General features: G+C 45.8%; 1 protein-coding gene across 4 annotated transcripts in view; it reads left to right on the top strand.

The window, feature by feature from the left end:
• ERBB4 (erb-b2 receptor tyrosine kinase 4) overlaps positions 1-13,731 on the top strand; it is a 626,958-nt gene that overhangs the window by 244,887 nt on the left and 368,340 nt on the right. The window lies entirely within an intron of this gene.

Here is a 13,731-nt window from a genome sequence, read left to right as displayed (position 1 = left end):
CCAATAAAAGAAGTCAAGCCATGACAACAGATAAGGGTTTACAGTGCTTGTACCATATGGTATCCCTCATGAATACTTCTGCAGACTGCTAATGTCATGTTTCAAGATGTGTGTGTGTACGTAACCGGCATTTTCGTGAACACCACGTAGCGGGAGTGGTGAAGCTTAAATCCGGCAGCAGGAAGGGGGAGGCAGGAGTCAGCCCGGCAGGTTGTGTTACACACAGTTGGTCGGTTTGCTGTGTCTCGGGTGAACCTAGTACTCAGTTTCAGTTTGTAAAAATGTGAACTTTCCCTTATGAGTTCTAACAAAGGCGAAGCAGATTCTCCAACAGCGTGCTTAGCTTTGTTTCACGTTAAATTTGTTGGGGTTTTCACAGGATTTCCACACTATACGTGGGCCTAGATTTACTCAAAACGTACAGCAGGCTGCTAAAAGATCTGCAAGCAAAATTCAGCTACCAGATATGTCTGGAGTAAAGTTCGGGGTGCTAATTGCACTCAGACTAACAGGTTGCCTGTTAATTTGAGCGACGAATGCCTAGGAAGTAAATGCTATCTATACATTTCACAGTTGTGACAGGTGGGGAAAACACATATGCTGGTGCTGTGAAATAGATATAGCCTTGGTGCAGCTGGACTGACGTTTTCCGTGGTGTTAGACAGGCGGCAGATAGATACCTCCTGCGAGGGCAGGGTCCTTGCACTGATTCAGGCATCACTGGAGTTTCAGATGCCTCCTGAAACCCCTGACTGGGCCATTCTGCGCGGCTCGAATTCATCACAGACGGTTCTCCCGCTTCAACTTTCCTTCCTTCTTACGCTGCCTGCTGGTCGGTAGGGAAAGCAAATTATTCGGAAATTAGGGAATTAACGTTCCTTGCAGAGAGCTGCCATAAGCAGAGTGAAATATTAGTGGAAAGTGGGCAGTAAAATCAGCAAACGAGAGCAAGAAAGAAGGGCCCTGTGTAGTAAATGAAGGTGGTTCGGTCACTCGTGCTTTTTGGTGACAGCTACTATCGCTTTTTTATTAGTTTTATTACTTCTCTTACCTGTGGCTGCCCTCTTGCAGATGTCTCAGCAAAAAGCAGAACTTGAAACAAAACCCAGCAAACTGGAAGTCTAGTTAATATGATAAATTGTAGTCATTAAAATAGAAAACCAGAAGAGAACACGTTCTTGGGGAGGCAAATAAATAAATAAATGTTGGCATATTTATGCCGATAATTCGACATTCATTAGTTAGGCAGCATTACTTGGTTTATCCTTTCAAAAATGGTTTTAATAGTGAAATGAATGTGGCAGAAGGGAGATAACTAAAAGAAAGGCTGTTTGTCAGACTTAAACATAGTGAACTTGTCTTGCAAGATGTTGCTCCTTCAGCCTGCTCCGATTTTCCTTATTCTCTGTTGCAATAATTACCCTCTTTCTCCACAAAATGGAATACAGGTGGGCAGCTGACGCACCCCTGGGTTCTATCTGTACATCCGGCTGATGAGTACCGTGGCTTTGTGTGCCCACCTGCCCTCTCGTTAGTCCTCAGCTTAGCTGGGCAGCCTCTCACTCCAGGACAGAGGGAAGACCTAGCGAGCTAAGCATGCTGAGCCTTTTTATCATGCAATAATAAATGAACACCATAAATGAATTGAAGTGAAAAATCCCATAATTTTATTTACCCTGCAGAGGCACATTAAAAGGTCAGCATCCCATCTCTCATATTTATTTAGACATTTATTCCCTAAGTAGATTTGCTTTACGTCTATGAGTTAGCTGTCTGAATATCTGCTGATTAAGACTAAAAAGGGCTGCCTATCACCTGAACAAAGCGCTCAACCACTTGAACTTCCAGGTCTGCAAGCGAGTGCATGGCTTTGAGCTCAGAAGGAGATTCATTCATGTAAGAAGGGATTGCATATACTAGTGGTTTTTTCCCCGTATTTTTGCATGTCTGCAGAACAGGAATACAAATCTGGTCTTTTAGTTTTAAGTTTGTTTGTTTGTTTGTTTCTTCTGGTTGTGTTATAGCCTTGGGTATTGTTTGCCTGTGGGTGGCCAAAACAAGGGTGTGCAATTGCAATGTGAAGTTCTACTGTGCACATGCTACCCTCCAGCTCTATCAGCTCTGCTGCTGCTGCTTCCCTGCACTGCGGCCACAAGAGGAGGCTGGGCAGAAGAAAGGAGCACTTGTAGGCAGAAAAAATGTGCCCACACCTGAGTGCTGGGAAATACAAAGTGTTTGATGGTTTTTGTTATTCTTCTGAGGCTCAACCTACCCACAGAAAATGTACGCTGTGGTAATTCAGTCTTTGGAATCCCACCATGGGAAGCTTTGGCAGTGAAATGAGGCTTGGGTTAGTGCAGCGCGTTGCTGCTGGAGCAGCACCTTCTGTCGTGGCCAAGGCAGGCTCCCTGCTGGCACAGGCTGCAGCAGGGAAAGGCACTTACTGTTTCCAAGAGCATGATTGAATCAGGCATGGCAAAAAAAACGGGTGGAAAACAGGCCCCGAGGGCTCCTTTGTTCCTGTTGAACGTCCAGGCTCACCCAGCAAGTCGGCAGTGACGGTGGGAAGAGGTCAGGCTGCGTCTCCCACTGCTTCCCAACCCACCGGCATCCTTCAGCTAATTGCATGGGCTGGGCTTTTGCACTGGGACTTGCTCTGTGACACTAGGTAAGCTGGTTGAGCTGGTGTGTCTTCAGTCTCATCAAGGCTTGAGCTGACATTTATTTCCCTAGTTTTGATTTCACTAAAAATCAAGAAAAGCTGAGATCATGCAGTGGTTCATATTGCAAATGACTGGTTTCAGAAACAGGAACCTATTTTATTTTCACTTGGCAAAGCTGACAGTTTGTATTGTGGACAGTTCTTATTTCTTAATAGCATCTCTGAATTCAATTTTCGAAATTAAATACACAATTAGTATACTACAAAACAATCTTCTGCAAGCACTCTTGTTCTGTTAAACACATTTAGTAAACGAGAGTTATCTTTGACTAATCCCCAGGCTTTTAGCAATTCAGAGTCAGTAAATTGTCTTCATGTGTCTGAATTTTATTTTAACCAATTCAGATTATTTATTTTTGAAGACATAACCAAAGTTCTGTGCTGTTCCCTGCAATAACTCTCCCCAATGATTATGAAACTTTTTTCTAACTGCAATCAACAGCCTTTGAAGATGATCTACTGGTGCTTTATAAATTCTTTTTTTCATTTACCTCTGTAGCACTGTCAGCCATGGCTACATTGGCAGCTACCTGCCTGTCTTTTAACAGGATGGGGATTTCGTGGTGGGCAACTTTACAGCTGCTGCAATTCCTGCACAGACATCCAGCCCAATCTTCCCTCTGTCAACACATGTAACTGTGTTCTTGGTGAAAACCTGTGCCAGCCTATACTTATCACTTTCCTTACAATCACATTTAGACTTTGTGGTGGATGGGATTTTGGGTTTTACGTATTTTTGCTTCTGTTTGTGTTATAGCCTTTGGAGGAAGATGGGGTCAGACAGACCCCTCCGTGGGGGAGAACTGCCAGAGCAGCCACGGGAAGAGCTGGCTGCAAACTGTGCTGCCTGACCCAGGCGTTCAAAGCTGCTTCTGGTTAAAAAGAAAAAACAAGTAATCCATTTTCTTAAAAGGCTTTTTGGTCGTTTATAGCAAGATGGGTCTAAGCAGTACCTTCTGAAAGCTCTGGTGGGAGAGCTCAGTGGAGATGTGTGTGTGGAGAGAGCCTGCAGTCTGAACAGCTGTGACAGGAGGGTATTGCCTTGTCCAGTTTAGACAGGAGGGTACTGCCTTGGCCCATTTGCTCGGCAGATCACTCTGATGATACATACCGCTTCTGCGGGCCTGGCAGCACAGCTCTACATCCTCTTCTGCAGCAAAATTATATCTTAATTCCCAGTTGACAGGCTTCAATAAGGTCTCAGCTCAGCAGAAAGGGAGTGGGATGTGGAACAGTGATTGTCAGGAGTCCCCAGAAATAGAGGGGGTGGTATATGTCTATGTGGAGGGGGGATTTCCCCAGGAGTGGTTGGAAAGCATTTCAGTCCGGCCCCATACCAGTACAGGGGTTTTGGGGGCAGGTTTGCTGGGCAAAGCTGCCCTGTAACATTTGCCCTGCAGTGAGTGGCTTCAGGAGAGCCTCACCAGCATGTGTTGTCCTTGGCTTGTGAGGGAAAGGGCTGTGCATGCCACAAAATTTCAGGTGGAAAGAGAACCCCTCCAGCTTGCTGCGTACACCTGGCATGGGCATCCTGCACACACAGTGATAAACACAGCTGCTGTGCTGGGCGGGTTATGGGAGGCCAGCTGCATGCCAGGCCGTGCTGCTGGCATGGGCAAAATGTTTTATACCAGCCGTGATCAACTGCCAACTGTGTTGGATGAACTCGAGCTGCATTTAAAGCAAGCTGGATCCCAAACTCAGAGGATGGAGTGGGAGCAGAGGCTCACTGCAAAAAGCATGTGTGATACAGCTCTCCTCCGGGAGCACAGCTGCTTCCGCCATTTCCCACTGCTTTTGCAGGAACAGTAGTTTAAAATAATCCCAGTGGTTTAAGGTGGCCTCAAAATGGCCAGGGAGCATTGATTGCCGAGCTGAGGATTGCTTTGTGGGGCCTTCCAGACCTGTCCTGTGCTCAGAAGCAGGTGGTGAAATGGGAAGCCCATGCTGTGGCTGTGGTGAGTAGCTGAGTGCCAGGCACTGTTACAATCATTGGTGTTCACTTTGTCCGTGTCCTGCCATGTGTGGGACAGCACCTCTGTGGTCGATGCCTGGTCACTGCTATTGGAGACAAATATTGCACACCCTGTATTCCCTACCCTAATGTCACCAGCTCCACCACTCCCAGAGCCTCCCACCTAGTAGGTAGAAGGCATCCAGTGGTTTCTGGCCTAAATGTGTGTGGAGGTGTTGCATTAATTTTGTGCTTCAGCTGCTTATCCCCCTCATGTTACACTGATAGGAAAGCATCTGTGTCTCCACAGCCTCTGCTTTCCTGTGCTGCCCCTGTCAGATATCTGTAGTATAGGTATATTCTTTACAGCCTCTGCTTCCCTTCCTCAGATGCTATAAAACCCCTTTTCAACAGCCTGTCTGGTTTCAAGCCATTTTTGGTGGACACAGGACATGGTACTGCTCAATTCCTACCTATGCCAAGGCCCCTCTGGTGTAAGCCTCTAGCTGCTGCCGGTGCATCTCCTCTGTGAGAAGCAATGTGACAGCGCAGGGACCCTGCTCACACCTCCCTTTCTTCCCCCCAAAAAGCTGCCTGCAGGGGTGCCAGCCTCCCATCTGCCTCGCTCCCTGGAGCTGCGGGGCTTTGTGGGGTGACCCCGAGCCCTCTCCCCACCTCCCACATCCTCCTCACCCTGCCATGACGGCCCCATTCACCACGCAGTCTAGGTCTTGCAGAGGCTTTTTTAAACATTGGTAACGAGCCCAGCAGCTTAATCTCTCCAAGCAGCTAATGCTTTTGCTAGTTTCCCACAGCCAGATTTTGACTCGGGATTTATACTCCTCCTAGGCCTATTATTTTATTTTTTTATAGCTGTCTGGGGTATTGCAACAGGCAGAATAACTGGGCTAGGAGGCTCCTTTCTCTTCTGTACACAACACCAACCTCCTCTCCCTAAAATAAACTGAAAAACCCACTTGTGAAAGCTCTCTTTCCCCTCTTGTCCTTGCCCTACCAGCACCACAACACTCACAAGCAGCCCACATCAGCTCTGCAATGCAATTTGGGCTTTGCTTTTTGGCTGAGAGAAACTTAAAGACTCTGCAAGCTGATACTCTTCTGCTTGTATTAAATGTTTAGCTTCTGCAAAGCAAACATAGAAGAGAATTAATATACAATTAATCTTTGAGATGGGTTTGCCAAGCCATAATCAAATATATATACTTTAGCTATTGCGCCATTAATTTAGCAATTATTTTTGGTGGCTTCGTATGTAAGGTATAGTTTGAAACCACTTGTGCTTAGGAGGAGAGCTGCGTGCTGTGGAAATGCAGCCTCCCAGTTTGGTGCAGGGACCGGCTGTAAAGCTGCCCTTTCCCTCCGTGTGGCTCAGGTGCTGTGTGAACCCCCAGGAAGCATTTGGGGGGGGGGGGGGGGTGTGGAATAGAATGGGGCTGCAGATGATGCCCTTTTCCAGGAGGGTCTGGGCCTGCGAGGGATGTTATCGGGCTGCTCCTCAAGTTCCGTCTGCTGCAGGGCTGCTCTCAGGAGCTCTGCCAGTGAGCGGCTGCATTCCCACGTGGCCTCTTCCCTCTGATCCTTTTGCTGTATAAAACAGGTGCTGTTGTCGTGTGGAGCGATGAGCAGGTGGCATCAACAGGCCTTTGGTCAACATTAGTGCATCCATGTACAGGTAGTTCAGAGAGGCTCCAGCTCCTGGGGGACATGGGGATGGATCCCAACCTGGAGCTTTGTTTCCCCCATCATTGTGCTGACAGCAACCAAGAGCTTCCCCAGCTCTCCTACAGCCTCTGCCTGCGTCCCCTTCAGTTGTGGGGAGCATCTTCCAGCTGCATCACATGTGGAGAGGAGATGTAAAGATTGGAAGTCCAGGGTGATTAAGAAGTCTCTTTAAATTGTCTTTTAGCATTTTCCTTTCAACTCCCATAGTATGGGAGGCACCCCATCTCCAGCTGCCCAGGAAGCCTGTCTGATTCATGTCTGTGGCAGCGGTAGCGACTCTGGAGTGGGAGAGAGAGATAAAAGAAGCCTGACTTAAATTATTCAGAGTAACCCAGACCCCCGCACATGCTTGAGATCAGTAATATCCTTTTGGCTTGTTATCCCGTAGTTGTGGTTGCAGTGAAGCTGCCCTTCATTAGTCAGAGCAGAGCGCTGGGGAGGTGATGTGGGGTGGCTCCCCCATGCCCAGGTGCTGTACCAGTCCTCCTTGAGATGTGAGGTGGCAGTTTGTCCTTCTCGCTGGTCTTGCTGAACCTCACAAGCTCCTCTGGCATCTTTTGGGTACTGCTAGGTGCCTGCAAGCCCAGGTAGGTGTGGGATGCACAGTGTGGGAGCATTCTCTGTTTGTGATGGGGTGCCAGCCACAGCTGCAAGTGATGTTTGCCATTCAACAGTATTTCGACCCCTGTTCCAGCCCCATTGCTGGAAAATTATGAGGCGCAAGAGGCTCCAGTATCAAAAAATATGCCCAGGACATGAGGTTCACCGTTTCATGTGGAATGCGTTCCAGGTTTGGCAGAGGTAACTCGGTGGACAGGTGCCAGTTGGCAGTAGCTCAGCTTGGGCAGCACATGGAGGGTGTTGGTGGTAGGGGAAAGCATTTGGAGTAGCCAGCAAAGTCTACCGTCTCCCCAGGAATGTGACAAACAGGTCTGGGGGGGTCTGTGCTTAAACTGTTTAGCAGTCTGCAAAATGGGTGCGTTCCTGTGCTTTGGTCATGTAGCATCAGCATTAGCCACAAAGACCTTTCTTCTCTCTAATACAGATCTTGTTCCCTTCGTAGTAGACTGCTGTATGGGGCTGTATTTGAGGTTACATGCTGACCCCAGCCACCAATGTGTGCTTATGGAAGCACGTTACTCCCTGGGCAACGTCTGCCGGGGATCTTTGAGGTGCAGGTCTGGGAATCTTCCTGCCCTGTGTTGGTCTAGGGTAGCACCTGGGCCAGCCCCATCACCTCGCTTGTCTGCCGTATGACCTGTCTTCACCTGTGCATGGCCAGCCAAGCATCTGACAAACTGGTCGTGCTTTCCAGCTCATCCTGGCACCCACAAGCTCAGCCACCAGCAAGAATATGGATCAGGAATTGAATTCTTCATGTGAACAAACACAACTGTTGAGATTTGTGGCTCTGTCTAGGCTTGTTTGGTTTTGTTTGGTTGGTTTGTTTTATTTTGTGTTTATTTTTATTACTATTTGTTTTTATTATTATTATTTTAAATTAAATACACACTATTAATCTATTTCTTATCATTTAGTGTCTCATCAGGGTCTTCTTGCTGTCTGTTCTTTTGTCTGATGCTTTCAGCTCCTGCACATCTGCAAAATACATGTGGCTAAGCCAGAACCTGCCGTGACAGGTACTATAAAAATGCTGGTAGTGGGGGTGGACATTATTAAAAATAAAACAGTGCAAACCTTCTTAATTAGGTGTTGTTTCTCTTAGAAGCCGATCTTCCCTCTAGGCGAGTGAAACCAATTATGCTCTCCCTTTCAAGCACCTTATGCTGTTAATGATCTTACTCTTGTAAGTGTAAACCTCTCCCCTACCAATGCAATTGGAAATGCTGGACTAATTGAAGCTGGACTAAAGCAAACAATGAAGTAAAGTTATAATAACTAACAGAAAAAAAAAATAGTTGTGAATGCTTTTAAATTCTAAATGGATTTATTAGTTTGTAAAGCAAATGAGTAGTTTTCTTCTAACCATGAAAAGAAAGGTTATTTGGTGTAAATGGTGAGTGTAACGAGTTTTCAAGCTTTAACCCTCACTAGGAGACACCATAAACTCCAGTATTTCACGCTGTTTACTGACAAGCTTTGCTCAAGTGTTATTAAGGCTTATTTATTAATCTCTTTGTCCACCCACCCTCTCAAATGTAGAACAGATGTTGAAGTTGAGAGGCACAGACAAGGTACAGATAGGCATATAGACACATATATAGTAGTGGTATAGCAGCCTGTAACAAGTGGAAGTATTTTGTACTTTCCTTTGAGTGACATTTTTCTGTTTTCCTGAGCATTTAGGCAATACGGTGCCAATTTGTCCTCTAGCCCTCCCTCCCTCCAATCCCATTTTACTATGGAATAAAATGAAATTAAACAAACCGACTGTCAGAGAGCTGAATAATCGTGGATTGTAATACACTGACTCAGAGTCCTGGATCAATGGACTTGAATTGCTGTTAAAAGCCGCAGAAAGGGAAAGCAAAGTCTTTTGCTGTGAGCTGTGTCAAGGGATGGAGGAGCAGAGGGACCGATGGAGGCTTAGCCAACAGTTTTTGTGTTAAACCAGATCAATTTTAAAGGTTTCCTCTGCAGATGCCTGCCAGAGGGCTTTTCTAGTTCAGAAATGTCAGCAGAATTTTGCAGATTGCAATGTTCAGAAACAGCAGCACTCCCACCCCAAACCTGATATTAGCATGGGGCCATCGAATGATGTGGCCCCACATGGTTCACGTAGGTGCTCAGGAAGGCTGGGTGGGTGGAGGGAGAAGTTGACCTTCCCGAGTGTCCACCTGAAAAATAGAATGTCAAGGGAGCGTTCTCAAGGATGTGTCCCAGCAAAAGCTGCTCTGGTGAGTGGAGCTGGTTTGAGGAGCCAGGGAGACTGGAGCTGGCCAAGGGAGTGACAGTGGCCGTATCTTTCAGGGATTGAAGATGAGCATGCCCAACCTGAGGAACAGCCAGCAGGGACATCTCCGTCAGGCTCACGTGGTGCATGTGGGTGTGCAGCGTCAGCTGGTTCTGAGTGCTGAACCCTGCAGGGTATGAAATCAAGCACCTTTGACTTCTCAGGTGAGATGTCCCTGGTGTCAAACATCGTCATGGAGAGGTGGAATAGAGAGATTTTAGTTAAAGCAATGAAGACCTAGTTCAAGGCATTACTTCTGCAAGTGGTGAAGTGCAACCGGTCGCATTGACTTCTAGTATTCATGTTTGAAGTAGGAAGGTAATAGCATTTGTATCCTGTATTGAATAGCACATAGTGTTTCTTTTCGCCCTTTGGTGGTGATTAGTTATACTAGAGAGGAAGAATTAAGTGCTTTGGAGTACTTTCTGAACATAATAAACTTGAAAATGGCAAAAGGTGAAGTAGAAATATCATGCCACTTTTGACAAAACTGTACTGTTTTGTGCAGGAAAAATAATAGCGATAGCTTAATGTTGCTCAGTAGAGAGAGAGTTTATACCAAAAATACATTTTGTAGGAGAGTTTATGCTCATGCTGTAAGAAGACAAACCTTAACAAGCCCAAGATAGAGAAAAGAGACCCTCAAAGTAAATGCTGTTCAGGTTTAATAGGAAAAAAGAAAAAAAATGGCTGTAGCCAAGTGGTCCGAGAGCTTAAATGATGGCCAGAGGCTGATGTTGCCACTCATTCAGATTTCTGATGTTTTGGGATTGATTCAGATCCTAAGTTCCAACAAAGGAAGCATTATAAATTGCTTTACAATTCTGTATAATCATGATGATAGTGCATGTGTTTGTGTCTTGCTGCAGGGGACAACCAGGGAAAAAAAATTAGAGGGAAACCCAAGGAGACCCATGGCTACCTGCAAATATCTTGCTGCCTCCAAGCAGGGAAGCCTGAGACTTGAAACATTATTTCTTTAAATGCTTTTCAGACCAGAGTTGCTAGTTTACATTTAGAAGGACCCCTCCTGCCTTGAATTTGGAAGGAGGCTTCTGAAAACAATCTCTCAGCTCTGTTCCCCTCCAGAAAGGGCCGAAGGGCAGAAGACAGTGAAAGGAATGGTGAGGTGCGTGTCATATTGCTGCTGTAAATCAAAGGCAACCACCTCATGTAATACGTACCTCAGGAATGATAATGACAGTTCATCTTTCAAAAGTGTATGGTGCAGAGTGAAGGCCTAAGAAAGGAAAATCCATAATGAATTTCAAGGAATTAATGGCCATCTCTGCAAAAGTGTGGAGTAACCTCTTAGGGAAGCAGAAGATGTTACTGGATTCCTTTCAAACCTGCTGAGCGATCAACTAGAAGCAGATGTATCTGTTGTAAGGAGCTGTCTTGCTCTGATATGGATGTGGATAACCTGACTTAATAGGTCTTGTAGGTTGCTGTCATTTTTTAAATATCATTTTAAATGTCTTTCGAACCTGGTGAATTTTTGGGTAAAAAGAAGAAGGACGAAGTTGCACTCTGCAGATGGGTTACCCTCCTGCTCTCTGAGCTGGTGAGCTCAGTGCAGAATGTCCCTGCTGCTGTGGCAGCCAGTCTCTGTAGCCTGGTTATGGGAACACATTTATATTTCCTTGGCTGTGCAACCTCAGTTATCTTCAGGTTATTTGGAAAAGGCTCCTGTGCTTAAAAGCACAGAAGGCACCTAGGGAAAAAGAAAAGGAAACTACAAACCTGTGTTCTTTCTGTGTTTCTGTTCCTCTAGTGTGACATTCTCGTGAGCAGGTGGCTCCTTGCCTTACCTTGCATAAAAATGGGAAACCCATTAAAAACAGCCATTGCAGGAATCCCCATGGAAGGGCACAGCAGAAAGGGATGGGGTGATTTTCAGTTCTCAGTAATTGTTAGAGATGTTCAAGCAGAGGCAATTAGAGGGAAATATTTGCAAATATTTGTGGTGTGTTAAAACTAGCGCAGGGAGCAGAGACAGCTGTGCAGCTTAAACCTAAAACATTTTGCTGGCATTTGTTGCAGTCGCAGTTGTCTGACCAGTGGCTGAGTATCCTCCTTCCCCGCCTCCTCTGCCTATTTGTTTGCTGAGAAAAGCTGATATTTATAATTGAGGCCAGGTGAGGTCCATCAATTCAGCAAACCGCGAGCTGATCCCAGCCACGCTGTCAATTAGCCTGGTGCCCGGCATCGGCGCGGCCGGAGGTTATGGCAGCGGTGCCCGGTAATGACAGCGGATGCCGAAATGCGCTCCCTTGTCAGCTAATCATTTCGGTGCCAAAGTAATCACTTGATCTCAGCAGAACAGCTGGTTTTAAAGTACAGATTATCCACTACTTCATCTCCTCACTTAGCTGCGGAGCTGATTTGTTTCAGCTATAGATCAATTATACCCCCAAAACAACACTCAGTTCACTTGTATCATGTGAAATGAAGATAAAACAGGTTCAGGCGCTAATGATAGATCTTCCATTACAGACCTTCGGTACCTGCACATAAATACCCATCACCGGGGAGTGAGTATTCATTCATTCCTGGAGCCAGTCATGCTCATTTCATTAGGATACAATGAATTATTTTAGCAGAACGCTGCATATGTAAGAATAAAATGCAGTTAAAAGGGCATTTATTTCTCCCGCTGCCTATAAGTGTCCCTGGTCGGGTGACACCAAAAATCACTCAAAGTGATGGTTGGAGCCTGTCAGGAAGCATTGTGTATTGTGTGCAAGGAAATCCAGTCATTGAAAGCTAGTGTTTTCATGCTATCTTTTCCTTGAAATTATTGTGGCCCTTTGGTCTTTTTTTTTGTGTGACTGGCCAGTGAAATTGAGAAATTTTACTTCATTTGCAATGAAGACCCCTCACCTTGCAAATCCATCTGGTGTGTGCTCACCTGGTGAATGCCTAGACTATGCTGATGAAACAACAACGTCCCAGAATCATGAAGTAATGGCATCACTACAAGCGTTCCTGGTAGACAATCCGGCATTTCTTTGGGCAGAGTAGGTCCAGTACATTTAAATCTATAACGATATCAATGTTTGCATCTTTCACAGCAGCCTTGCTTTGGGATTCGATTCAGCTTGTGTTGGTGGACATGCGGCTGAGCAACATAGGGCTAAAGAGAGCTGGCTGGAAGTGTTCAGAAAGCAAATTTTGGTAAAATGTTAGAATACAATTTTGCTTTGGCTTCGTAGTCCTGGTGTTTGACCAAAACATGTTGTTTTTATTTAAGAGAAGAGGCAATTGGTAAGTGTACTTTTCCCCCATAAAGATTGCAGTGATACAGGTATCTTATGCCAGTTATTATCAGAAAGTTCCCCAGTTCTTTCTGCCACAAGCCTTCACCCCCTTACATTCATCACATTCTCTGGTGTTCTGAGATGGAGCGTAATGCTTATTCAGCATTGATGGGAAATACTGAGTTTGTCATTCACTTCAATATCATGTTTTCAGTACACAGAGGTTTAAAGCATCTGGTTCCTGGTGTGAGCAGGTGCTTTTCTGTGTGCTCGGCTCTTCCCACTTTGGGTCAAGTTCTGCTTTTCCAGCTTCTGTTAGAAACGTGTCGCTGTTGGGAACAAGGAGGTGTGCTGGGAGCTGGCATGTGGGGTCTGTCTTCCATCAGGTGGCTGTGTTGTGTCCTACAGCACTGGCACCCATGCCCCGAGGGCTGGATGGAGAGAGAATGGCTCAAAGCAGGAAAAATCCCACTTCATCCGACTGTTTTGCTCCTGTTTTGATGGTTTAGATATTGTTTCTTGTTCTGGTTAGATTTCCACCACAGCAGTGCAAGGTACCTGATTTGCACAGTGGAGCTCCCACTGTGGATCCATTGCTGATGCCTGCATGCTTTTGTGCATCAGAGAGGAGGAAACTACCCGTGGGTATATCTATTTTCTGAAAAGGGATTTTTCAGGTGGCATTTGGAGCAACCTGTGTTAGGAAGTTCTCTGTCTCTCCTGAGCCAGTGGGAGAGGAAAACATTGTAAAGGTGATTTCTGAAGGCCCGGTGTTGGGAAGTGTGGAGCAGCTGATTCCAGTGGACCTTATGACACTCATTAGTCCTGGGGCTGGTGTCCTTAGCTTGATCAGCCTGATGATATGAATGTGAGAGGAAACCATTTCACATAAGGTAATCTGTGCACACTTGAACAAATGTATCGGAGCCAGCTAAGCCTGCAGCCAGGAGTTATAAAATTCTTATTTATTTAAATGATTTTGAATAGAGTTCACACACTGCCTGAGATTTCAGTTTAAAAAGAAATAATCTGGATTACATTTCTGCACCTCAGCTCCTCCCAAAAAGGTCACAGTTTCTCCAGACGTGCCTTCAGATTTGGAGCCATAGTCCTCCTCTTTGGTTTCTCTCCTTTTAAA

The sequence above is a fragment of the Columba livia genome, chromosome 7, assembly GCF_036013475.1.
Source record: "Columba livia isolate bColLiv1 breed racing homer chromosome 7, bColLiv1.pat.W.v2, whole genome shotgun sequence".
Classification (NCBI taxonomy): domain Eukaryota; kingdom Metazoa; phylum Chordata; class Aves; order Columbiformes; family Columbidae; genus Columba; species Columba livia.
Note: the sequence above shows the minus strand (reverse complement) of the source record. Positions and strands in the feature narration are given on the sequence as shown.